The following is a 25,785-nucleotide window of genomic DNA, read 5'->3' on the forward strand; positions in this document are numbered from 1 at the left end:
TGTAGTCATCATCGGGACACTGTTGATTAGCCGCGATAAACGTCTGTTCACATCACACATAAAGGAAGGGTGAAGAAAGGACGGGAGTGTGCTGATAATGGAAATACATGAGAGAGAATGGGAAGATGCACGCACCGGCCGGAGCCAATTTACTAAAAGCAGACGAGAATGATATTTCTGGTCCAGCTGTCTAGACTACTTTCCTCCAGTACAAATAACGCGGTATTTAAGGACTCGAGAAGACGTGCAGCTGTTCACGCGCAAGACGCCAAGTGTATTTACACTCCCACTTTCTTCAGGCCGTCATGTACATTACAATTGCCAACCAAAGTTTCTTCGCTAGCTTGAGACTCCGATCTAGCGAAACGAGTCTCCGAGCTTGACTTGAGCCTGGCTGCCCTCTGGCTGTGAGAGTCCGAACTACGAGTCATGGCGCTCGTCCATTCAAGCGATGACCCAGAATTATGATCTATGTAGTTCTGACGTAAGATGTCTTGTCCATCATTTCACGGATGAATGTAATGGTTTGGTTAAATTGTAAGTCTGTCAGCTACCAGGGTCATTAAGGCGTTCAGTCATGCTATTACCTACGTCTGAAAGATCTTTCACGCCGTCTTCAGGTATTATGGGTGATTCTGAGGCCACAACCACACTCATTATGCAGGTCGCCCATTTTACTCATGATGATGTTAATTTATGCAACAAATTATTTACTGTTGTTGATTGTCATCAACAACGTTCATAATTTACGGATTAATATATATATGGTGTTTTATTGAACAACGTTTGTTTTCTAGTTCTGTAATTATGCTTGCATTCGGGACCATATCCATGGTATATGAAGCTCATAACCTAGAGTATATACATTTGACATTGTTTACTCTCGTAACTGGTATGAAATTCACAAGCCTCCCATGCTAGCTAGTGTGGTGTTGTCAGTTCTACATCTAGGTAGCTTTTTGTAGCCTTGGCATTTTAGGATGGAATCTCTCTCTCTCTCTCTCTCTCTCTCTCTCTCTCTCTCTCTCTCTCTCTCTCTCTCTCTCTCTCTCTCTCTCTCTCTCTCTCTCTCTCTCAGACACAGATACATTGATGATCAATAGTAATGCATGTATTTCTTTTTTTTTCACGACTTATGCATCTTCGTCTGCTAAGGACTTGAAACACAGTGCCTCTCCGTGACCACACCGATCCATCATCAGGTATTTTACAGCGGCTGCCAAGACACTTCCTTCCTACCTCCCTGGGGATCACAGGCGTGTCCCATTCAGCGAAGGATGAACCTCAAAAAAAGTAACATTACAGTAAAATTGCATGTCAGGTGTTTCAAAAGACAGACAATAGTAGAAAACGTAACAGACAGGAATATCTCATAGCCTACGAGAAATAGACAGGGATATCTCATAGCTAGCGAGATTCCCGCTTTACTTAACCCCCAGAGTATAGCATGGAACATCTTTCTTACCTGAACATGCTAACGTCTGTAGCGGCTTTATTATCAGTGACGTAATACGGAGATTTTTTTCTTTTTCAGCATGTATCTGACAGCGCCGATCCGTCATGGTAGTGAGGCTTCTTGAATATCATAGTGTAGAGTCGAAACTCACCATCAGTTTTATTCGTATGACTTTGTTTCCTAACTTCTGATTCACGTGTGCGTTGAGTGTCAACGTGGCACCAAAAGACTTTGAAGATAAACTTGTTAAGATTGTTTAAGCTCTGGCAAGCTTAAGCTTTTGACAGTTGAGCTTCGAATATCGAGCCTTCGCCTCATTACTCAAGAAATCACCATATCCATCTCCATAGGTCACTCTTCAGTATTTTATCAAGGGAATATGACAGTTGAAGTGTATGAATGTACTTGAAGTTTCATTGTTTTCCTGAGTCGTATATTTTTCCATTGAATGTGTACTCAGTTGGTAGAGCAGCTGGAGTGCTGTCCTCGCCTGGACAAGGGAGTCGAGATGAAGTGTTGTGTGAGTGGAACCTACGGTAGACCTCTTCAGAGGAAATTAAATCACTTTGATAATGCATCGCATCGATACCATATGGCCCTATCCACAACCAGGCCCCCACCCGACCTCTCCTTGGTTTCTCCCGACCGTCTCGTATCCCCTGACAGCACGTCTCTCCCTCTATATCACATCGCTCCAATTCAACGTTATACGAGATACTGTCTAGGGAAAAAACTCTCAAGGCATTAAACGTGTATCATGCTGCTCTTTATCTCTCTTCAAAGGAGTTCATTGTAAGTTCTGTGGAACCGCGTTCGTAGACATGATGTATCCCCCACACCAACCACCTGCTTAGTTCTTCCAGACGTATGATGTTAAGCCACTGTAGGAGTTTAAGGTCTCTCTCGTCAAGAGACAGATGGTTAAAGCAAGTCTTCTTTAAAGCATGTCGCTGACCTCATTGTGCCAGGCCTGCTGTCGAAAAGAACTCTTGAAACTTTTAGAAAAGCTTGTCGGCCATTCTGGTCAGCCACTTCTCTGCCGCTGATACAGTGGTATTCAGTGTAGTTAGGGGTCAGGATATCAGTAAGCAGAGCAGGGAAGTCCAAGCGGCTGCTAAGAGAAGAGACTGGGATAAAAAAGTCCTCGTAGAGGTGTGGATCGGGCCTCGCTCATACGAGCAGGAATTAGTGTGGTCCAGTATGGTGTAGTCTGCAGTGGGGTTTATCCCAGCTCCTTTGCTTTGTGATTATTTTTCGGTCTGGATCATCCTGCATTGAAACGAGGCACTGATAAGGTGTTGCAAGAAAGGAAACCGTCTGTTCGTGCATTTTGAGCAACCCCACCACCCATCCCTCCTCCCCCCAAAAAGAATATGAAGGAAAGACTTAACTGCCTCACAATGTATTGGGATTGAGGAAATATCCTGGGCTGTTCCCAATGTGCGCAAAACAGGAGATACTCTGGGCATTTCCCAGAAGACCGAATGTAATCATGTCCCTTCCATTTATATTCAATATCATTTTCCAGTCTAATTCATTTGACGAATTATGCATTTCTCCGAAACTCTATTAAGCCTATGATTAATCTAATATTCGAAATTTTATGATGATGTTTTCATTCCGATAATATTGTTCTTTTTTGTGTTACACGTAATGAGTACAGTAATCACCTAATGCTGGTGTGATATATTAGTAATGAGTTATTTTCACATTCTCTCTCTCTCTCTCTCTCTCTCTCTCTCTCTCTCTCTCTCTCTCTCTCTCTCTCTCTCTCTCTCTCTCTCTCTCTCTCTCTCTCTCTCTCTCTCTCTCTCTCTCTCAACGAAAGATCTTAACTAGAAAAAAAATTGTACAACACCTGGAATTATAATACACTCATATCTTTTGAAAGTCAATGGGTAATGCGTCACACAAGACACGAGTGTATACGTTCGTACGTATACTTAACTTCATTCAGTTGTCTTATCCCACAGCAATACAGTAAACAGTGTGAGAGATGTGGTGAGGACAGGCGAAGACGGTACACACCTTCAGGAGTCATTGCTGTCTATCTGTTTGTCGGTCCGCCTGACTGTCTATCTGTCACTGACCTTGATTGAGCGTGGACGGCCAAGTAAGTAGGTGTTACTGACATACAAACCACGGGAGATGGGAGTTCCCATTTCACTCAGCACTGCCTGGACGATATGATTAAACTTAATGGCATCCTGTCCGCGGAAATCTTATCCAGCGGCTGGGATGGCACATATCCCACAACCCAACATTGGAATTTTTGCTGCGGAGTTGATACGTCTTGTCATCGCTATGGCCAGAACGAGGTCAGGCCTCAACCTACGTGGAAGAACTGAAGGAAAGCACATTTGAAGGCAAGAGCGATGACCTGGATGCGCGATGATGGTGTTCGGTCCGTCTTGTGGACAGTCAACAGCAGATACCATGATACCATCGATCTTGCATCTAACTCGGCTTTTACAGCAATAAACCAAGTTTGAAGCTGCCCCCACCTGCATGTCTCATTGAAATGAGAAGTGGCATTGAGGATGGTGAAGGGTGAGTGAAAGCCATCTCAATGACACCCTTCGTAGGCGCAGGGAGCCACCACCTGAGATGCCAGAAGGACCTGATGGCGTAGCCCTGAAAGACACAGTCGACTCCCAGGATTGCCATGCCCGAGGATGCTGTTCATCCTGGGATACGAAACATCCCCACAGATGTGATGAATTACATAAATCACAGAATCACCATTAAGTCCCTTCTGAACCTCTGTAATGTGTATGATATCTGCTGCAGAGATGTGATCTAAACTGAAATGGTCAGTTATTACTTAATGAATCTCAGGCTTGGTCAAGTATTAATTTATATTATTAGACAGGCGAGATTAGCAGGCAGGAAGCGATATATCACTTAACGTAATTATCATGAAATGATAATTTGTAGTACGTAATGTATTTCAAACGGGCTCGCGAAAACGGGACTGAATGAAACAACGACCTGTTAACAGAGCAACAGATAACAGATCTACGACTTCTGTTGTAAGAGGATGTTCAAGTGATCCCAGGCGGCCTGTGTATGTGTGACGGTCGGTAACGCTAACCGCTACACCATGGATGTCCGTGTGTGTGTGTGTGTGTGTGTGTGTGTGTGTGTGTGTGTGTGTGTGTGTGTAAGCTCACTCTGGCTGCATTTGCGGCCTTCGATAAAGTCGCTGATACGATTTTTTCCATGATAATTGCATGAAATGTAATGTTATCAATGTGTATTTAATTTCTGTCACGCCGCTTTGTCACACACCTTTGATTTACATTCGTGCCTGTGTCACATGTTAAATGCATCTCGTATGTATTGTATGAGGTGGAATTTCATCATTTCATTACAGTGGCCAAAAAAAAAAAAAATCGTGAATGAAACTTGATCTTGAAACGACCCACAGGATTAGAATAATTCAGCAACATTTGAACATGTAGGGCATGAGAGGAAAAAAAAGTACATATTTATATATCGCCCATAACAGCCAACGTTAATGTCTAGTTTCATTTGTCTGTGGAAAGGAAAATAATTATAAAGTAACAAATATAGTTTTGACGTTTTTGTAAACACTCACATCAAAAAAAAGAAAAAACATTTACATTTATATCATATTTTCTCATATAACAACAAACTTTATTGCCACCCCCACTCACAAAAATAACTCATTTTGTTTTTAAATTTGTTACCACTACGTTGTGCTTATTTGCCATACATTCCATGTCAGTGCAAATGAAAAATAATCGGTGCTTTCACTGTGCGAAAAGATTATAGTCTGTCGGGAAATAATCACAGGTTTTGTGTCATCATAATACTTACAAGACTGAAAGATAGACATTTAATTTTTCTCGCTTCAAACACAGGGACAGTTTATTTTTGACCAAGTATATTCCTATGAGTCCTTGGGGAAATGAAACACGATAAGTTCCCATGTGATCTTTTCTGTTATAATCACATCATCCCGTGCACTTGGGAACTTATCGTGTTTCGTTTCCCTGTGGACTCATGGGAATATATATATACATATATGTTTATGTATATATATATATATATATATATATATATATATATATATATATATATATATATATATATATATATATATATATATATATGTTGTATGGTTCCGAGGCGTGGGCTATGGATAGAGATGTGCGCAGGAGGATGGATGTGCTGGAAATGAGATGTTTGAGGAAAATGTGTGGTGTGAGGTGGTTTGATCGAGTAAGTAACGTAAGGGTAAGAGAGATGTGTGGAAATAAAAAGAGCGTGGTTGAGAGAGCAGAAGAGGGTGTTTTGAAATGGTTTGGGCACATGGAGAGAATGAGTGAGGAAAGATTGACCAAGAGGATATATGTGTCGGAGGTGGAGGGAACGAGGAGAAGAGGGAGACCAAATTGGAGGTGGAAAGATGGAGTGAAAAAGATTTTGTGTGATCGGGGCCTGAACATGCAGGAGGGTGAAAGGAGGGCAAGGAATAGAGTGAATTGGAGCGATGTGGTATACAGGGGTTGACGTGCTGTCAGTGGATTGAATCAAGGCATGTGAAGCGTCTGGGGTAAACCATGGAAAGCTGTGTAGGTATGTATATTTGCGTGTGTGGACGTGTGTATGTACATGTGTCGGGGGGGGGGGGGGGGCCATTTCTTTCGTCTGTTTCCTTGCGCTATCTCGCAAACGCGGGAGACAGCGACAAAGTATAAAAAAAAAAAAAAAAAAAAAAAAAAAAATATATATATATATATATATATATATATATATATATATATATATATATATATATATATATATATATATATATATACACCCACGATGTGACCCGTAACAACGTAATAGCGAAAACCTCGTTATGAATGCTAGGTTTAAAAAAAATCACGGTCATAAATTTCGGATTTGCTCTTACGTCGTGAGATCAAGTTTAGCCATTATTCATAATGCCTGAGTTACTATTGTTAGGTTCACGAAGTCCTTCATTTATTCCCAATGCAGTATATCACTCAGCCACCGTACTGCACCGATGCTATGATAACATGTATCAGATATGATCAAAGTTTATTTCTCGTAAGGCCTGTGTGATATGCAAGGTCATGTATGGTAAATACACAAACAGTACTGCTTGACAGACTTGCCTCTTAACGTTGTTGAGGTCGGAAGCTGTTAGACCCAGAATGGTATAACCTGTCCGTGGCGAGGCCGTGGCTGATCGTGTCATCAACAAAACCTGCCTCGTCTTCATTACAAGCTATCTTTTGCTCATTCCAATTCCCATTTTCTTGAGTTTAACGTACGTTCACCGGGTGATTCACGTCACCCAGTCTCTCCCTCATATATCTGTTATCATAACAGCCTTTCTCGATTGATTTTTGTATCGTATTCGAGCCGGACATATTAATACGAGAAACGGAAAACTGCATCCACCCTTTTCGAGCCTATAAGCCAATGCCTCTCGTATCTCTCTCCATCTGGAGGTCTTTGAAAGTAAAAGTCTTTGGGAAAGTGTCGCTCCTCACCATTCATTGGAAAAGTTTGATCATCACTTGATTCTTTGATAGGCTCTCTTTCTGCCCAACCCCCCCCAAAAAAAAAGAAAAAAAAAATAGTGGCCTCTTCTCCAGTAAATCATGCCAGTTAGCTGGGCCGTGTAGATGTTCGCAAAGGTTAGCGTCAGGAAAGTTGTCCACTTCTGACAGCTTGAGAACATGCTGTAGTCATGCTACACTTTCCCAAGCCTGTGCGTGACTAAAAACAGCCACCAACATCTTCGGTTGAGTCCTGTATTTGCCCTGTGTTCCTCGGCTACTGATCGACTTTCTAGAATTATGACATTTTTCGAGGGAACCTCATAAGTGTGATTGTCTGCCAGGGTTGCAACACTTCCAAGAGGGACCTCAAAATAGAGTTGCGTCGGCATTGGCAACTGTGGACATGAGGGGCGTAGCAGGCAGGTCGTGTGTATTATATTCACTGTTCAAAGGCACCTGCAGCTGTTTAGTCATGACGTTAGCATCCAGGTGTGAGGCAGAACGAGAATGAGGCTTAGTCACAAGAGTTGAATGTGGTTTGATCCTTTGTAGGGTGTGTGTGTGTGTGTGTGTGTGTGTGTGTGTGTGTGTGTGTGTGTGTGAGTGTGCGTTTGCCTTCAGACATGACAAACAACCCTTGGCTTTAAAGTCGGGGAATTCACATTTGATGACACCCTCACAAAGGTGTCCCAGAATATACGCTTTCATAACACCACCTCTTGAGCCGACTGCACCTACTTGACGCCCAGTAGCAGACAGGTGATGCCGAAGTGAGGAAACGGAGGTTATGTGACCCCTTCTGTTACCTGAGAGGTCAGATTAAGGTCACGCGCTGTGGTCGTCTTAGGAGGTTACTTACGAAAGTGTGGGCCTACGTTCTGGGAAACCTCTAAAGGGCGTCACTGGTAAGACATCTTGAATAAAGTGGGATGAATTTGGTGCCCCATGATGTAACACAGCCAGTAACACAGAAGCTATACATAAAGTAGGATGAAACTGATGCCCTTTAATGTGATAGAACCGATGTTAGAAACAACATGGATTGAAATGGCAAAAAATAGAAGATTTATCAATAGCCAGAATTAACAGACTTCTAAAATATTAACCCTGGCCTGCTGGTCCCCGAGCCGTTACTCAAGTTTGCTACTCCTTTGGGTCGTCTATATAGTGTAGTTTGCATTGAATTTTCCTTCACGTCTGCTATTGAGAAGTTGGGTGACCAGGCACTTGAAGCTTGATTCACGGTCAAATTCTTTTTAAACTAAGGGATTCTCTTCCTTGGCTGAAAGTAGTGCCGATAAGCATTCTGATATTTTGATTTTGTTTTTTTCTTATTGCCTTTGCGTTGATGTCTGATGTGGTGAGTGACTGTCGTGTGTGTGTGTGTGTGTGTGTGTGTGTGTGTGTGTGTGTGTGTGTGTGTGTGTGTGTGTGTTGTCGTGTGTGGTACTATGGTTGGAGTTTCCATAAGTGGGAATGGTTTATCATCCAGGGCACAGGGAAGGTTAGAGTACGGTCTGTAAGGAGAGTGACTGGGGACACTTCTGTTGCGACGCAAGCATTCTTTTTGGAGAGGCAAGTGTTCTCGCTACGTGTTGCAGCGCTGCATGCATATCGTATGCTTGTGTTGCGATAGGTATGCTTTGATTGCCACCGCGATGCCATCTCTGTGTGGGACGACAATTCACACTCTTCCTAGTGGCGGAGGGAGGTCATGTCAGAAGGGATTAACAACGGATGAAGAGAGAACTGCTCCCTGGTGGGGCTCTACTGTAGAGCGTGAGGGATTTAGAGGTGAAAGCCTCCGTAGATGACTCTGGCCGCCTGGCGACCGGGCTGTGAAGTTGGACATCAGTTTTCTGTCGTGTTCGTGGATGGGGTGTCGAGTATCTTTTGAAGGGCGATTATATATATATATATATATATATATATATATATATATATATATATATATATATATTGTATTATATTATATTATATTGAATTATATTATATTATATTATATTATATTATATTATATTATATTATATATTATATTATATTATGTTATATTATATTATATTATATTATATTATATTATATATAAGGCAACAAAAATATAAGTGTTTATATGCAACCCTTCTCTCTATGAACAAAAAATATTTTAGAGTCCAAGTAAGCCACCTCTTTAGCTAAGACACAAAAGAATATATAACCTGAAAAAAATGCCATACTAAAAATTCCCATTTTCATTGGATTACTGTATATACTCATTTATGAAGTTTGTATTTGGTTAAACCAAGCATTCTAACTGTTCGTCTTATACATTCACATCAAGTATCACGTGCATCTAGAAACACTCTTGATTCGTCGAGGGATCATATAGTATAAGGAAGGCTATAGCACCACACTGATAGTATAGAAAAAGGCTATAGCACCACACTGATAGAATAAGCAAGATTATAGCCCCACACTGATAGTGTAAGAAAGGCTACAGCACCACATCGATAAATAAGGAAGGCTAAAACCGCTCACTAATGATGTAAGCTACCAACATGAAATTTCCTAGACATAGCTAGACAGGAAGGGCATATTTGTTCTGTATCTAATACACACTTGTTTCCATAAGACATCATTGTGTTGTGGGGTGTAGTGGGTTAGCGGGTTGGGAGTAGGGTGGGGCTGAAGCTGAAAGAGGTGGGGGAGGGACAGAGACAGGGATATATTTCAAGCATGACGTCATTCTTGTGCTTGTACCTTCTCTTTCATTTGTGTTTGTATGTATGACATTTAACCCCTCCTTCTGCAGGAAGTGGTTGACGCATCCTTTGAAACGGTTCGCTTCTCTATCTTTCTCTCGAGGTCTTCTTTCTCTCTCTCTCTCCCCCCCTCACTTCTGGTGTCTTAGTCTCTCTCCTTACCTCCCTCACACAGATCTCTGGTCGTTTCGTCCCTCCTCCTCCTCCTCCTCCTCCTCCTCCTCCTCCTCCTCCTCCTCCTCCTCCTCCTCCTCCTCCTCCTCCTCCTCCTCCTCCTCCTATTCCTCTTCCTCCTCCGTCTTGAGTAACTTTCGTACCTCGCTTCCTTGAGGTTGGCTGAGCTTTGCACTGTTATGTATGACAGCTCTTGTATATCACCGTGTATAGCGAGGTCTCTTTCACACACTGCAACAACGTCTAAGAGCTGCCCACAGCACATGCCTGTGTGATCATCCTACGTACGGAAGGGTGTACGAGAGAACATGCTGAACCTGATAAAGAGTTAGTTCGTTTCACGATAATAGAGTTTCATCCTATGATATCCTCAGCTGATAAGGGAATATATGCACACGGCAACACTGCACTATATCACTTATATTACAGGAAAGTGGTAAAATTTATAAGTACCTCTAAAGTAGATGGAATCGAGCAGAGGAATGCTTTGGTTACCAGTGACTTACTTAAGTCCAGTGAAAAGCGGACCCGTTCTCTGTACTTATTTGTTGATTGATATCTGGCCCACCAGTCACCCTCCACTCAGTGTTATTGACCAAAACGCTACAGCCCGGGAGGTGCGCTACAGTTAGCCCTCTGGTCATTATTGACCAAACATCACAACCGAAGGTAGGTTATAGATATGTCTTGACCCAACAGTCATAAAACTCAGTGTTATTGACCAAAAGCCTGTAGCCAGGGATGTACTTTTTTACGACCGGCCCTCTGGTCATTATTGGCCGAACATCACAACCGAAGGTAGGTTATGAATATATATACGTCTTGACCCACCTATCATTCTACACTCGGTGTTATTGACCAGATAGCATACCCGGGTGATCAGAGGTATACCTGATACTTGAGCTCCCGTGCACACAGCTCCCTATCAGCCTGCCACCACAGGGGTCGAGATTGGCTGTACATTAACCTAACATCAGTGTCTCTGGGCTCGCCATCCCTCCCATTGCCCGTCGCCATTAAGCTGCCGGCAAATAGGGGACGTGGTGTATTGTCCCCGAATCAATAACCTGATTGAGGGTTTTTTTTTAAGCGCTATGGAGAAAAATGTATCTCGTTCCGAATCATCATTCGAGCTGTGCGGAGTAGAAATGAACAGACGATCTGTCAGTGCCTATATATATATATATATATATATATATATATATTTTTTTTTTTTTTTTTTTTTTTTTTTTATACTCTGTCGCTGTCTCCCGCGTCTGCGAGGTAGCGCAAGGAAACAGACGAAAGAAATGGCCCAACCCCCCCCCATACACATGTACATACACATGTCCACACACGTGTATACATTACCTACACAGCTTTCCATGGTCCACCCCAGACGCCTCACATGCCTTGATTCACTCCACTGACAGCACGTCAACCCCTGTATACCACATCGCTCCAATTCACTCTATTCCTTGCCCTCCTTACACCCTCCTGCATGTTCAGGCCCCGATCACACAAAATCTTTTTCACTCCATCTTTCCACCTCCAATTTGGTCTCCCTCTTCTCCTCGTTCCCTCCACCTCCGACACATATATCCTCTTGGTCAATCTTTCCTCACTCATTCTCTCCATGTGCCCAAACCATTTCAAAACACCCTCTTCTGCTCTCTCAACCACGCTCTTTTTATTTCCACACATCTCTCTTACCCTTACGTTACTTACTCGATCAAACCACCTCACACCACACATTGTCCTCAAACATCTCATTTCCAGCACATCCATCCTCCTGCGCACAACTCTATCCATAGCCCACGCCTCGCAACCATACAACATTGTTGGAACTACTATTCCTTCAAACATACCCATTTTTGCTTTCCGGGATAATGTTCTCGACTTCCACACATTTTTCAAGGCTCCCAAAATTTTCGCCCCCTCCCCCTACCCTATGATCCACTTCCGCTTCCATGGTTCCATCCGCTGACAGATCCACTCCCAGATATCTAAAACACTTCACTTCCTCCAGTTTTTCTCCATTCAAACTCACCTCCCAATTGACTTGACCCTCAACCCTACTGTACCTAATAACCTTGCTCTTATTGACATTTACTCTTAACTTTCTTCTTCCACACACTTTACCAAACTCCGTCACCAGCTTCTGCAGTTTCTCACATGAATCCGCCACCAGCGCTGTATCATCAGCGAACAACAACTGACTCACTTCCCAAGCTCTCTCATCCCCAACAGACTTCATACTTGCCCCTCTTTCCAAAACTCTTGCATTTACCTCCCTAACAACCCCATCCATAAACAAATTAAACAACCATGGAGACATCACACACCCCTGCCGCAAACCTACATTCACTGAGAACCAATCACTTTCCTCTCTTCCTACACGTACACATGCCTTACATCCTCGATAAAAACTTTTCACTGCTTCTAACAACTTGCCTCCCACACCATATATTCTTAATACCTTCCACAGAGCATCTCTATCAACTCTATCATATGCCTTCTCCAGATCCATAAATGCTACATACAAATCCATTTGCTTTTCTAAGTATTTCTCACATACATTCTTCAAAGCAAACACCTGATCCACACATCCTCTACCACTTCTGAAACCACACTGCTCTTCCCCAATCTGATGCTCTGTACATGCCTTCACCCTCTCAATCAATACCCTCCCATATAATTTACCAGGAATACTCAACAAACTTATACCTCTGTAATTTGAGCACTCACTCTTATCCCCTTTGCCTTTGTACAACGGCACTATGCAAGCATTCCGCCAATCCTCAGGCACCTCACCATGAGTCATACATACATTAAATAACCTTACCAACCAGTCAACAATACAGTCACCCCCTTTTTTAATAAATTCCACTGCAATACCATCCAAACCTGCTGCCTTGCCGGCTTTCATCTTCCGCAAAGCTTTTACTACCTCTTCTCTGTTTACCAAATCATTTTCCCTAACCCTCTCACTTTGCACACCACCTCGACCCAAACACCCTATATCTGCCACTCTGTCATCAGACACATTCAACAAACCTTCAAAATACTCATTCCATCTCCTTCTCACATCACCACTACTTGTTATCACCTCCCCATTTACGCCCTTTACTGAAGTTCCCATTTGCTCCCTTGTCTTACGCACCCTATTTACCTCCTTCCAGAACATCTTTTTATTCTCCCTAAAATTTACTGATAGTCTCTCACCCCAACTCTCATTTGCCCTTTTTTTCACCTCTTGCACCTTTCTCTTGACCTCCTGTCTCTTTCTTTTATACTTCTCCCACTCAATTGCATTTTTTCCCTGCAAAAATCGTCCAAATGCCTCTCTCTTCTCTTTCACTAATACTCTTACTTCTTCATCCCACCACTCACTACCCTTTCTAAACAGCCCACCTCCCACTCTTCTCATGCCACAAGCATCTTTTGCGCAATCCATCACTGATTCCCTAAATACATCCCATTCCTCCCCCACTCCCCTTACTTCCATTGTTCTCACCTTTTTCCATTCTGTACACAGTCTCTCCTGATACTTCTTCACACAGGTCTCCTTCCCAAGCTCACTTACTCTCACCACCTTCTTCACCCCAACATTCACTCTTCTTTTCTGAAAACCCATACTAATCTTCACCTTAGCCTCCACAAGATAATGATCAGACATCCCTCCAGTTGCACCTCTCAGCACATTGACATCCAAAAGTCTCTCTTTCGCACGCCTGTCCATTAACACGTAATCCAATAACGCTCTCTGGCCATCTCTCCTACTTACATAGGTATACTTATGTATATCTCGCTTTTTAAACCAGGTATTCCCAATCATCAGTCCTTTTTCAGCACATAAATCTACAAGCTCTTCACCATTTCCATTTACAACACTGAACACCCCATGCATACCAATTATTCCCTCAACTGCCACATTACTCACCTTTGCATTCAAATCACCCATCACTATAACCCGGTCTCGTGCATCAAAACCGCTAACACACTCATTTAGCTGCTCCCAAAACACTTGCCTCTCATGATCTTTCTTCTCATGCCCAGGTGCATATGCACCAATAATCACCCACCTCTCTCCATCAACTTTCAATTTTACCCATATTAATCGAGAATTTACTTTCTTACATTCTATGACATACTCCCACAACTCCTGTTTCAGGAGTATTGCTACTCCTTCCCTTGCTCTTGTCCTCTCACTAACCCCTGACTTCACTCCCCAGACATTTCCAAACCACTCTTCCCCTTTACCCTTGAGCTTCGTTTCACTCAGAGCCAAAACATCCAGGTTCCTTTCCTCAAACATACTACCTATCTCTCCTTTTTTCACATCTTGGTTACATCCACACACATTTAGGCACCCCACTCTGAGCCTTCGAGGAGGATGAGCACTCCCCGCGTGACTCCTTCTTCTGTTTCCCATTTTAGAAAGTTAATACAAGGAGGGGAGGATTTCCGGCCCCCCGCTCCCGTCCCCTCTAGTCGCTTTCTACGACACGCGAGGAATACGTGGGAAGTATTCTTTCACCCCTATCCCCAGGGATAATATACATATATAAACACACACACACACACACACACACACACACACACACACGCACACACACACACACACATACATATATATACATATGAAAAATGTGACTTTTATGAAAACTAATAATTTCTGTCAAGTTCATGGTAAACTTGCTTGAAGATTTTTCTGCCACTTTCAATATTTTGCCAATCAATGCCACCTGTATGCACACTCATGTGATGGTAAGTACGAATAGTTTCTGAAGGAAATGTTAATCCACAAACCATACATTCACAAGGGTCACCATCTCCATGTATTCTTACATGAAAAATAAGGGAAATTTCATTATTAAATTCCTTACCACACAGTCTACACACATGCGGTTTATTACCCCTGAATACTTCTAGTTGTTCATTGCTATCCTCTAAAACTTCATTCAAACTATTAGTAGCACCATCATTCCTGTCTATGTGAAATTTTTTACTTGTATTAACAGTCATGTGTTCCTTTCCTTTGTGAGATATAAGAGCCATATAATGTTTGAATGTTTTACCACAATTTTCACATTCGAATGGACACCCATGTCTGAGATATAAAGTTCTAGTTGAGAAGGTCTTCACACAATTCTTACAGTGATAATAAATATCACTGTGTTTATTCTCATGTTTTACCAGTTCTTTTAGAGACTGAAAACTCTGATCACATTTTTTGCATTCATAACACTTTACTTTCCCATGCAACTTCATATGTTGTTTTAAGTTGTTATATGAATTATACTTTTTATCACATAGATCACACTGGAAAGGTCTTTCTCCAGTGTGTGTAAAAAAAATGTGGTACTGAAGATGGTACCTCCGACCAAATGATTTCTTACAATAATCACATTCAAACAAACGTGGACCATTTTGCTTTTGTCCAGAATGATTTTCTTTAGTTCTGAATTTCATCACAATCAATGGTATCTTTCGCAACAAGAAACTAACAAACTTCACCACTATTTTTAATTCACTTGTGGCTCAGTTAGTGATGCATCAAAATCAACTTGTTTGTATGAATGTTGATTATTGTACACTCTAATACTACTGCATTCTGTTATTCATATTGAATACTGTAAATCACATGAATGCATCACATGTATTAATATGAAATATATCTATCATCTTTCCCAAACACAAAGTATCCATTTCAAAATGTATCTTCCATGGAACATCAGTGTTCAACTCCTCTGATGACAGAAAAATCAAGGCATACTATCTAATTAAGAATGCTGTCTCTCTCTACATTGTTTTATTGGCCACGGGATTTGCTTCATAATTTATACCACCTAATGAGTTGAGCCTCTGTTCGACTACTTCCCGGTGTTCCCTGACTAAAGGGTTTCTTCTCACACACACACACACACACACACACACACACACACACACACACACACACACACACACACACACTGTAGGTTATCTACGTGCAAGGGAACAAAGGACGCACGTTAAGGGGGGATGGGGTTCTTCTCGAAATACTGTGAGGTGACCAGCGGAGCGCCTCAGGGTTCTGTGTTCTGGGGCCATGACTCTTTTTGATCTTTTGTGAAAGACTTGCCAAAAGGTATGGACTCTTGTCTGAACATTATTGCAGATGATGCACAAAGGTCATGAGAGAAGTGAGAAGCGTCGGGTGACTGCATCAGCTTATAAGGGGACCTCGACAGTCTCCAGTCTTCGTCTGGTACATGATTCATGAAATTCCACTCAAGTTGATGAAAGTAATGAGGACGGATCACAGCGGAAGGTGGCTAAGATATGATTATTATTATCATCATCCAGCAGGAGGTAATCTGTTGATGTCTTTGTGTGAGAAGGACTTGGGAGTCGTAATCGTCCCTAAACTTTCGCCATGGTGCCTTCTTACTTGAGGCCAAAACTAGATTAAAAACTTTTCAAGTTTGGTCACCGCATTTTAGAAGCACAAAGAACATATGAAGAAGGTCCAGAGGAGAGCAGCAAAGATGGTACCGAGGAAGACTTAGAAGCTTTAGATTTGCCCGCCTTTAGAAGAGAGAAGGGTAAGGGGTGACCTGAAAACATATTTTCAAAGGAGTTTGATAACGAAGACAGTGAATAGTTTCAAGAGATGTATGAAAAGGATATCCAGAGGACATTACAGGACAGTATACAGGATTCTAAGCTGTATGGTAGTGGAGAACGTTCAGGAGATGGGGCTCCCTATGTGTAACATTCCTTCCCCTTACGGTACAAAGAAGAAATTACGCAGCGGTTAGTGTCGCTGACCATGATTGACGCATAGGCCCGTCCAGGTTCAAGTCCTTGGCGCTGCAGTCGGCCCACGGCCAACTTAGCCGTTCCTTCTCCTCTAGGGGCTGGTTGATAGATGAGTCCCCTTGCCTAGGATGGTGTGTGTGTGTGAGTATACACATAAGAACAACAACATAGTGCATATATGCAAGGCTCCAGGGCAACACGAGTTTGAAAGCCTCCCACCATAACCCAAAGTTTGGATACTCATGGAGAGTGATTAGTTTTGGAGACTGTGATAGTCTTAGCGAGACAGGTGTGAGGAGCATTATACAGCTTAATATCCTGTATTAGCATGCCAGTGAATACACTAAGATGAGAGGGGGGCCGATACACCATCATCATTGGATCTTGCCTTCATATATACATGTATGGGAAATCGAGAATACCATATGCGATACACCAAATGGAAAAACTGATGATGTAAATACTTCATTTTAGTAGATGAGGATGTAAAGAAAGCAGAAATGAGACCAGGTTTAAAGAGAAGATGTAATCGTGGAAACTGCAGACTATTCAACAATTTCTCTGGAAACATAAACTAGAAGATTGAGTTCAGTAGCCAGGAACCAAGGCGTTGTGGCTGAAGTTTCTGTGAAATTTACAGTGAAGGAGAAGGAGCTTGAGTACCTTTCACAAACAGGTACAGGGGGAAGGCTGAGGAAGAGGGAGGAGTGGTTCAGTAAAAATAGTCAATTGGCTTCGCCAAGTGCTGTGGTCAAGATACGGGCGGGACTGAAGGCAGTCAACACTTGTGTGGTATAAGGGAGCAAGGAATGAGAATAGCAAGATAAGAAAACAGAAATAGAGCAATTGTGAAAAGGGATATTATGGACAAGGCAAAGGAAAATGCTAAGGTCCTCCATGAATTCGCCAAGAATAGATTGTTAGTTCAAGAGAAGCCATCAGGTTAATGGATTCAGATGTAAAGTTTATGGAGGATGATATAAGGTTATGCGAGGAGCCAAGACGCAAGTTGGAAGGTGTTTACACAGTGGAAGACACTGCAGCCCCAACGCCAGTAAAGCACTGAAATTCCTAGAGAAGACATATCTACAATATTAAAGGATATTTGCAGATCTAAGGCTCATGGCCCTGAAGATATGTCTCCATGCGTATCAAGCAAATGTCCAAAGACGCTTAATATATCTCTTGACATGTTCTTCAAGATGGGGAAAGGTAAAGTACCAAGGGCATGTAAGGGCACAAATGTCATAACTGTATTTATGACTGGAAACCTGGATGTTGTGTTGTGCTTAGCTACAGAACAGCCTTCTTGATGATTGTGGTCTTTAAGGAACTGGGAAAGATAATCAGAAAAGAAAATGGATCACTTTATTTTTTCCAGAGGAGAAATTCTTCTGAGACACCATGATTTTAAGGAAAGGAAGTCTGGAGTAAGGAAGCTATAACATTTCTACAAAGAAATGAGATCTGTATTAGTGGAATACAGAAGGCAGGGTACGTTTTCTGCATCTGGACCGCGTTTGACAGTACTCCATGGGAGACTGGAAAAAAAGCTGGATCGTGTGGCAAATGTCTTCTGGTAAATATGAGAATAGTGTTTAAGTATTTTGATAAGTAAATATTCAGAAACCTGTCTATATCCTACATAAGGACAAAACTAGAATACGTTTCACATGTTTGGTCTCCACATTAAAAAAAAAAAACCCACATATATTTGATAGAGTAGGTTCAGAGGAGAGCATCAAAGATAGTACACGAATGAATAGTGCTGAGTTACAGGTAAGACTAAAGGCCTTAAATTTGCCCTACTTGGAAGAGAGAAGAGTGAGGGATGCTTGATTACAGCCATTGAGTATTAAAACCAAATTGATGAGAGACTGAACATTTCTTAGAATGATGTCGAAATAAAACTACCATTGGATATAACACGAAATTAAGAAAGGAACTTGTTAAAACAAACGTGAATGTAAAAGAGACGTAAAGAAGTACTTTTGTAGTACAGGACTAATGAATGAAATGAATAAACTGAATGTGAAAATAGTAAACGCAAAGAGCACACTTGTTTAAAAAGTTGCATTAGAGTAAAAGTTTAAAACACAGGACCCCACGAGTGTAAAATTTCCTCCCAGTTTAGCACCAATGGGTAATTACACACACTGTGCTCACCCATCCCTGTGTGCAGTGAACGGAACTACAGTGACCTAAATCTGTGCAAGGGTTTCTTCTGTGTATGAACACGAGTTTCCTTAAGTGAGGAACGCAGGCTGTTTGGAGACCAGTTGCTAGAGTGGGCTAAGAGTGTCTGTTACCTGTAGGGCATTCCTCTATCCTCTTATAACTTTAAGCAAAGGTAACTTGATAGGGAGAAGTCGCGCCGATTTTTTTGTTTTACCCTCATTTATTTACTGCATCATCTGTGAGGACAGGCTATTAAATATTGGTATTGAAATACAGTATGATGATAATACCTGATTTTCCTCTGGTGATGGCTATCTCTGAAGGTTCTCGTTGTTATCTTGTGAGCAGCTTCGAATGGATTTGGAGCGATGATTTCCACGATGTATCATTGAGGATCGGCGGACTTGATCTGCCACTCTATCATCAAACACATTCAACAGTCCATCTCCTCCTCACTTCATCACTACCTGTTACCATTTCCCCATTCACACACCATTAACCTCCTAAAACATCCTCCTCTCCCTTGAGTTTAGTGATACTCACTCACCCCAACTTGCATTTGCCCTCTTTTTCAACCCCTGCACATTCCTTCTGACCTCCTGCCGCTTTATATTATACCTCTTCCAATCATTTGTATTCCTTCCCTGCAAATTTCGCCCATACACCACTCTTTTCTCTTTCACCAACAATTTTACTATGTCATCCCACCACTCATTACCCTTTCTAACCTGCCCACCTCCTACTTTACGCATGCCAGACTCGTCTCTTGCACATGCCAGCACTGCTTCCCTAAATACCTTCCATTCCTCATCCACTCCCATTGCTTCATTAACTCTCTTATTTTGCCATTCTTCGCTCAGTATCTCCTGATGTTTCTTCACGAGTTACTTCTTTTTACCACTCTTTTCACGCCCATAACGTTTCCTGTTTTTCAAAAACTCTACAAATCTACACACTCGTCTCCATAAGGTAATAATCAGCCATCTGACCCGCTGCCCTTCTCAATGCTATCACATCCAAAATGTTTCACTGTTGATTAGTATGTAATCCAATAATGCCCGCTGGCCATCCTGCACACATAATAAGTATACTTACGTATTCCCAGTCAAAAGTCCTTTTTCAACAAACAACCCTACAAGCTATTCACCATTTCCATTTACATGACAATAGCCCATGCTTCCCAGTTATACCCTCAACTGCCACATTGCTCACATTTCGCATTTAAATCACCTATCACTAATGCTTGGTCTATCGCATCAGAACTGGTGACACACTCACTCAGATGCTCCAAAGAACTTGCCTCTCATGGTCTTTGTTCTCATGGGTAGATGCATAAGCAATAATTATCAACCATCCCTCGCAGTACACTTCCATTTTTCCCACATCAGTGTGGAACTTACTTCTTTACACTCTTACACACTCCCACAACTCCTACTTTAGCATTAGTGCTACCCTTTCCTTAGCTTTTATCCTAAAACCAACCCCCTGACTTTACTCTTAAGACGTTTTCAAACCTTTACCCTTGAACTTTCTTTCAGAGCCAGAACATCCAGGTTCCTCTCCTCAAAGGAAGGAAAGATAGGTTGTAACCTATCTTTCCTTCCTTTAATTATGATTACATCCACACACACATTCAGACACCCCAGCCTGAGAATATTCATTCCTTTTACTGTTCCATTATTTAGAAATGGAAATAAGAGAAGTCGCATTTCACGACACGCAGGAAATACGAAGGTAGTATCCTAGAGATAGGGGATAGGGGAGAAAGAATACTCCACACGTATTCCCTGCGTGTCGTAAAAGGCGACTAAAAGGGGAGGGAGCGGGGGGCTGGAAATCCTCCCCTCTCGTTTCTAATTTTCCAAAAGAAGGAAGAGAGAAGGGGGCCAAGTGAGGATATTCCCTCAAAGGTTCAGTCCTCTGTTCGAAATGCTACCTCGCTAATGCGGGAAATGGCGAATAGTACGAAAAAAGAAAAAGAAATATATATTGTATATATATATATATTTTTTTATTATACTTTGTCGCTGTCTCCCGCGTTTGCGAGGTAGCGCAAGGAAACAGACGAAAGAAATGCCCCCCCCCCCATACACATGTATATACATACGTCCACACACGCAAATATACATACCTACACAGCTTTCCATGGTTTACCCCAGACGCTTCACATGCCTTGATTCAATCCACTGACAGCACGTCAACCCCGGTATACCACATCGCTCCAATTCACTCTATTCCTTGCCCTCCTTTCACCCTCCTGCATGTTCAGGCCCCGATCACACAAAATCTTTTTCACTCCATATATATATATATATATATATATATATATATATATATATATATATATATATATATATATATATATATATGTGTGTGTGTGTGTGTGTGTAATACATATTACAATCAGTCGTAAGTGAATCAGTGCAAACGACAGTATTTCATAGGTAATGAGTTATTGACAAACCTGCAATCAGGGTGGGAGACACTCGTGCTCATGGCTCAGTATCATTCACCGAGTAGGTGAAGCAGGTCGGTCAAAGAGAACCGGTTACCACCGGGAACTGACGGTCGCTGACCGGTCCTGGAGGGTAGAGAATGACCCGGAATCGTCGTTCCCCTCCCGCCCGCCAGTTCGACGAGTTCAGATAACGTGGGCGAACATGAATCGGCCGCTCCACAACCGACGTCGTCGATACTGAGCGAAGGCTGCTGACGGTGTGGCTGTGGCAGCCGCATCCCAACTGTCGTGGGGTCGATGTGTCGTGAATGTGAGGGGTGAGTGGAGGAAGCGTTGAGGTTGTCGCTCCGTAGACGACAGACTTCACTCGCAAGAGTATACACACACGCACACACACACATACACACACACCTCATATTCATAGTTGATCGCCGATTCTGGTGTTAACGAGGTAGCGCCAGGAATAGACCAAGATTGGCCGCATTCGCTCACGTCCATTCTACAGCTGTCATATGCATTTCATCGAAACAATAGCCAGGCCTCACAGACCTCTGCATGGTTGATCCCCGCCGTTTTACACGCCCCCGTTCAGTGCGCTGACAGCACTTCAACCCCTGTGTACCGTCGAGGCTACTATACCATCGGACGGTTGCATTTTGCCCCCCACAGAGAGTGATCTCTCTCTCTCTCCACACACTCCTCAGTGCACACAGGACCTTAACCCCCCCTCACCCACCATGTGGCTTACTTCAGCTCTCATGATCTCATCCTCTTGTCATATTCACTCTCTGTTATCTGAAACACTCATTTTGCTCTAGAGTTTTTCTCCACTCAGAGACGCTGCAACCCACCTGTCTCTCTCCAGTGCTACATTTGATAAGCTTAAAAATGAACTCTCAAGTTTGTCTTTCACACACTTTCTGAAACTCAGGTACCAGCTTCAGCAGTTTCCTAATCGATTCTGCCAACAGCAAATCGCAACTGACTCACTTCACAGTCCCTTCCCCAGACCTGCCCCATCTCCAAGATCCTGGTATACACCTGTTTTGCCATCCCATCCATAGATGGGTTCAAACTACTGTCGTGATATCACACACTACTGCCGTAGACCTGCCTTCACCTGGAATCAGTCACCCTCTTACCGTTCAGACGAATACACATTACACTTTCTCTCACTATTTCTACTACTAGCTCACCTCTTGCACCACAAATTCGTAAGACTTTGCACAAAGCATGACCCTCAGCCTTCTACCACACGTTCTCCAGAACCACATACACATCCCTTAGTTTCTCTTCAGTATTTCTCACACGATTTTCACCTAACCTATCACCTGAGCCACATCATTTCTACCACCATTCTTAGAGTAACATTATTCCTCTCTAGTCTCATCATCTGCTCATGCTACTACCAACCCAATCACCATTCTCCCATATGACTTACCAGGTACACACAACAAAGGTAGATCTCTCTGTGTGAGTCGAGCGTTCACTTTGGTGTTCCCCATACCTTTCTACACACCAATGCTGAGGTTCTCTCGCCTTGAGCCTTACATGACCTGAGAATCCTAAATAAACACAGCAACACAGTCATCCACCTATCTTGAGGGCTTCACCTGCAGTCCCATCCACTCCAGCCGCTTTGCCGCACTTCATCTTGGGTAAGTGGTTCATTTCATCTTCTCTTTTCGTCACACTAGTTGCCATGACTCTCTCGCTTTGCATACCTCAACGTCCCAAGCATCCCGCGCTTATCCCTGGGGATAAGGGAGAAAGGCTGGTACTCCCGTATTCCCTGTGTGTCGTAGAAGGCGACTAAAAGGGGCGGGACTGGGATGCTGGTACCCCTCCCCTTCTTTTGTTTTGATTATTACACACACACACACACACACATTTTTTTTTTTTTCAAACTATTCGCCATTTCCCGCATTAGCGAGGTAGCGTTAAGAACAGAGGACTGGGCCTTTGAGGGAATACACACACACATATGTAAGTATATTCCCTCAGGCTCTCTCCTCTGTTCTTGATGTTATCTCGCTAACGTGGTATATATATATATATATATATATATATATATATATATATATATATATATATATATATATATATATATATATATATATATATATATATCCTTGCCTGAGCAATGTACCCACTTAACCGACCAGCCCCGTAGGGGAGGATGAACAGCTGGATTGACTACGGACCAGCCGCCGTGACCAGGATTCGTACCTCTCTCTCTCTCTCTCTCTCTCTCTCTCTCTCTCTCTCTCTCTCTCTCTCTCTCTCTCTCTCTCTCTCTCTCTCTCTCTCTCTCGTTTCATGCCTGGCTAATTACCGTTTGTTATAGGCACCGAATGATGATCGCCACAGTGGTCGCGCCGTATATGTGATCAAATTCCTGGAATTGTGTTCGAGATTGTTTTTATCAATCCGACACGCGAGTTTATTCAGTTAAAGAAAAAGACTAGGGGAAAAAAAATAATTTTAACCATTAATTAAGGTAGAAGGGGGGGAAAAATTACGTATGGAACATATGCCACATTTATTCGTGCTACGGATTATTTTTTTACATTTTTGAGAAATATCCAGACAACAAAAAATTATTCAGGAACAAAAGATATGATTACAATATTTGTCCGATTATATATACATATATATATATATATATATATATATATATATATATATATATATATATATATATATATATATATATATATATATATATATATTATTTATTCATAGTACTTTGTATGCATTATACTTTTATATATATTACTACTCACACACTCGTACGTCGTTGAAAGAAAAAACGCCACCAACAGTAGTATACAATATTCTCCATATACCATAAACAGAGTAGAATGAGATGCCAACCACCTGTCATTTAACCTTGTTTTTGATCATTGTTCTCTTGTAAATTATTGATTTCTTCTTTTCTGAGATATGAATATTGTCAGGGGTATAATGTCTTTGATAACTCTTGATAACTCGTGGTGAATTTTAGTCGTATGTGAAGTTCTGAGAGTAGAGATTCATTAAATATCAAAATCTTGGAAGAGGATTTCTTTGATTACACTGTGACAAACATTGATGCATATGTTACTCTACTGAAATATGACACAGAGGAATACAAAGGGATTCAAACAACAACAGACCATCAGGTCCTTTTGAGGCTATGACACTGGAGGATATCAGAAACTCACACAGATCATTGTGGTAAAAGTGAGAAGGTATTACAGACAATTCAAAAGAGAATAACCTGTTCATTGTCATTGTGGCTTAGATGCTAGTTGTGATTAAGGAGGCGTGCAGTATCCTGATGATGTAAAGTCATACGTTTCATGATCGTAAGATGTATGTACAGAGTACATCAGTTTCCACGCGAGGGCAGTTGGCCCAATCCAGACATTTACGTTGGTTGTGTTCACCGTGGCCTGTTCGTCAGTTCGAACCCTTCTGTCGCGGGTCCAAGAGGCAACCTTGACATCCACTTGTAACACTGTGTATTACATGAAGGATAACGTAACTTGATATGTAAAAGCTGATCCATCAAGGGAGATCTTGGCGTTGCAAAGAGTGTCATGCGAAACCAACTCACAATATTGAGATCACTCAGTCTCGTTCCTTCGCTGCTTCAGTGTCGTGTGTGAGTTCGGGACGTCTCATAACTGAAGCCTGCAGATCTATTTAACCCCCTCTACGCCTCCTTTCAGTCTTTCACCAGGAGGAGCACTGAGCTATACGGAAACTGAAAGAGATCGGAATAAGACTTAAGATCACTGGAAATCATCTCCATTTGATGACCGAACCCTGGACCAATCAGCAGTAATTAATCATCATTGGCCTCATACAGTTTCTATTCCCAAACATATCAAGAGTGTCTGTCCTTCAGGGGATTTATTCCACTGTCTGTTAGCATAATGAATCCTTTCTGACTAGGCCTAATGAATGGGCTGGACCGGTTATCTGTTGAATCAGAACCATCACTCGACACGTATGATACTTGACCAGCGAGTCCAAGCCACTTTTTCCCCTGCTTGATCAAAACTAGCTACCTTATTTAGGGCTCTTATACTGATGTAAACAACTGACCTATACATTCCCCTGATCTCTGAACGTTCTCCATTACAGTGGAACCTTTTTGAACTTTTGATGTTTGCTATTCACTATTCACAGTTTTATCACTTGGTTTCTTCCATTCCTCCACTTATTTCAGGTTCAATGTTATGGAGTCTTGTTATACTGTCTTTGTATGTTTCGAAGAATTGCGCTCTGTTGACATCATCGAACTGGTTCGTAAACCTCAAGGTTGTGACCAAATCTCCTCTCTATTCTTCTCTTCCACGGTGTACACAGACCTATGGCCCCCCTAGCCCTCTCACTGTAACTACTCATACCACTTTCGTTTTCCTCCTCTTTATCTTATTTTGCAGTTATTTTTTGTTTTGT

Source organism: Panulirus ornatus, chromosome 20, assembly GCF_036320965.1.
Source record: "Panulirus ornatus isolate Po-2019 chromosome 20, ASM3632096v1, whole genome shotgun sequence".
NCBI classification, from domain to species: domain Eukaryota; kingdom Metazoa; phylum Arthropoda; class Malacostraca; order Decapoda; family Palinuridae; genus Panulirus; species Panulirus ornatus.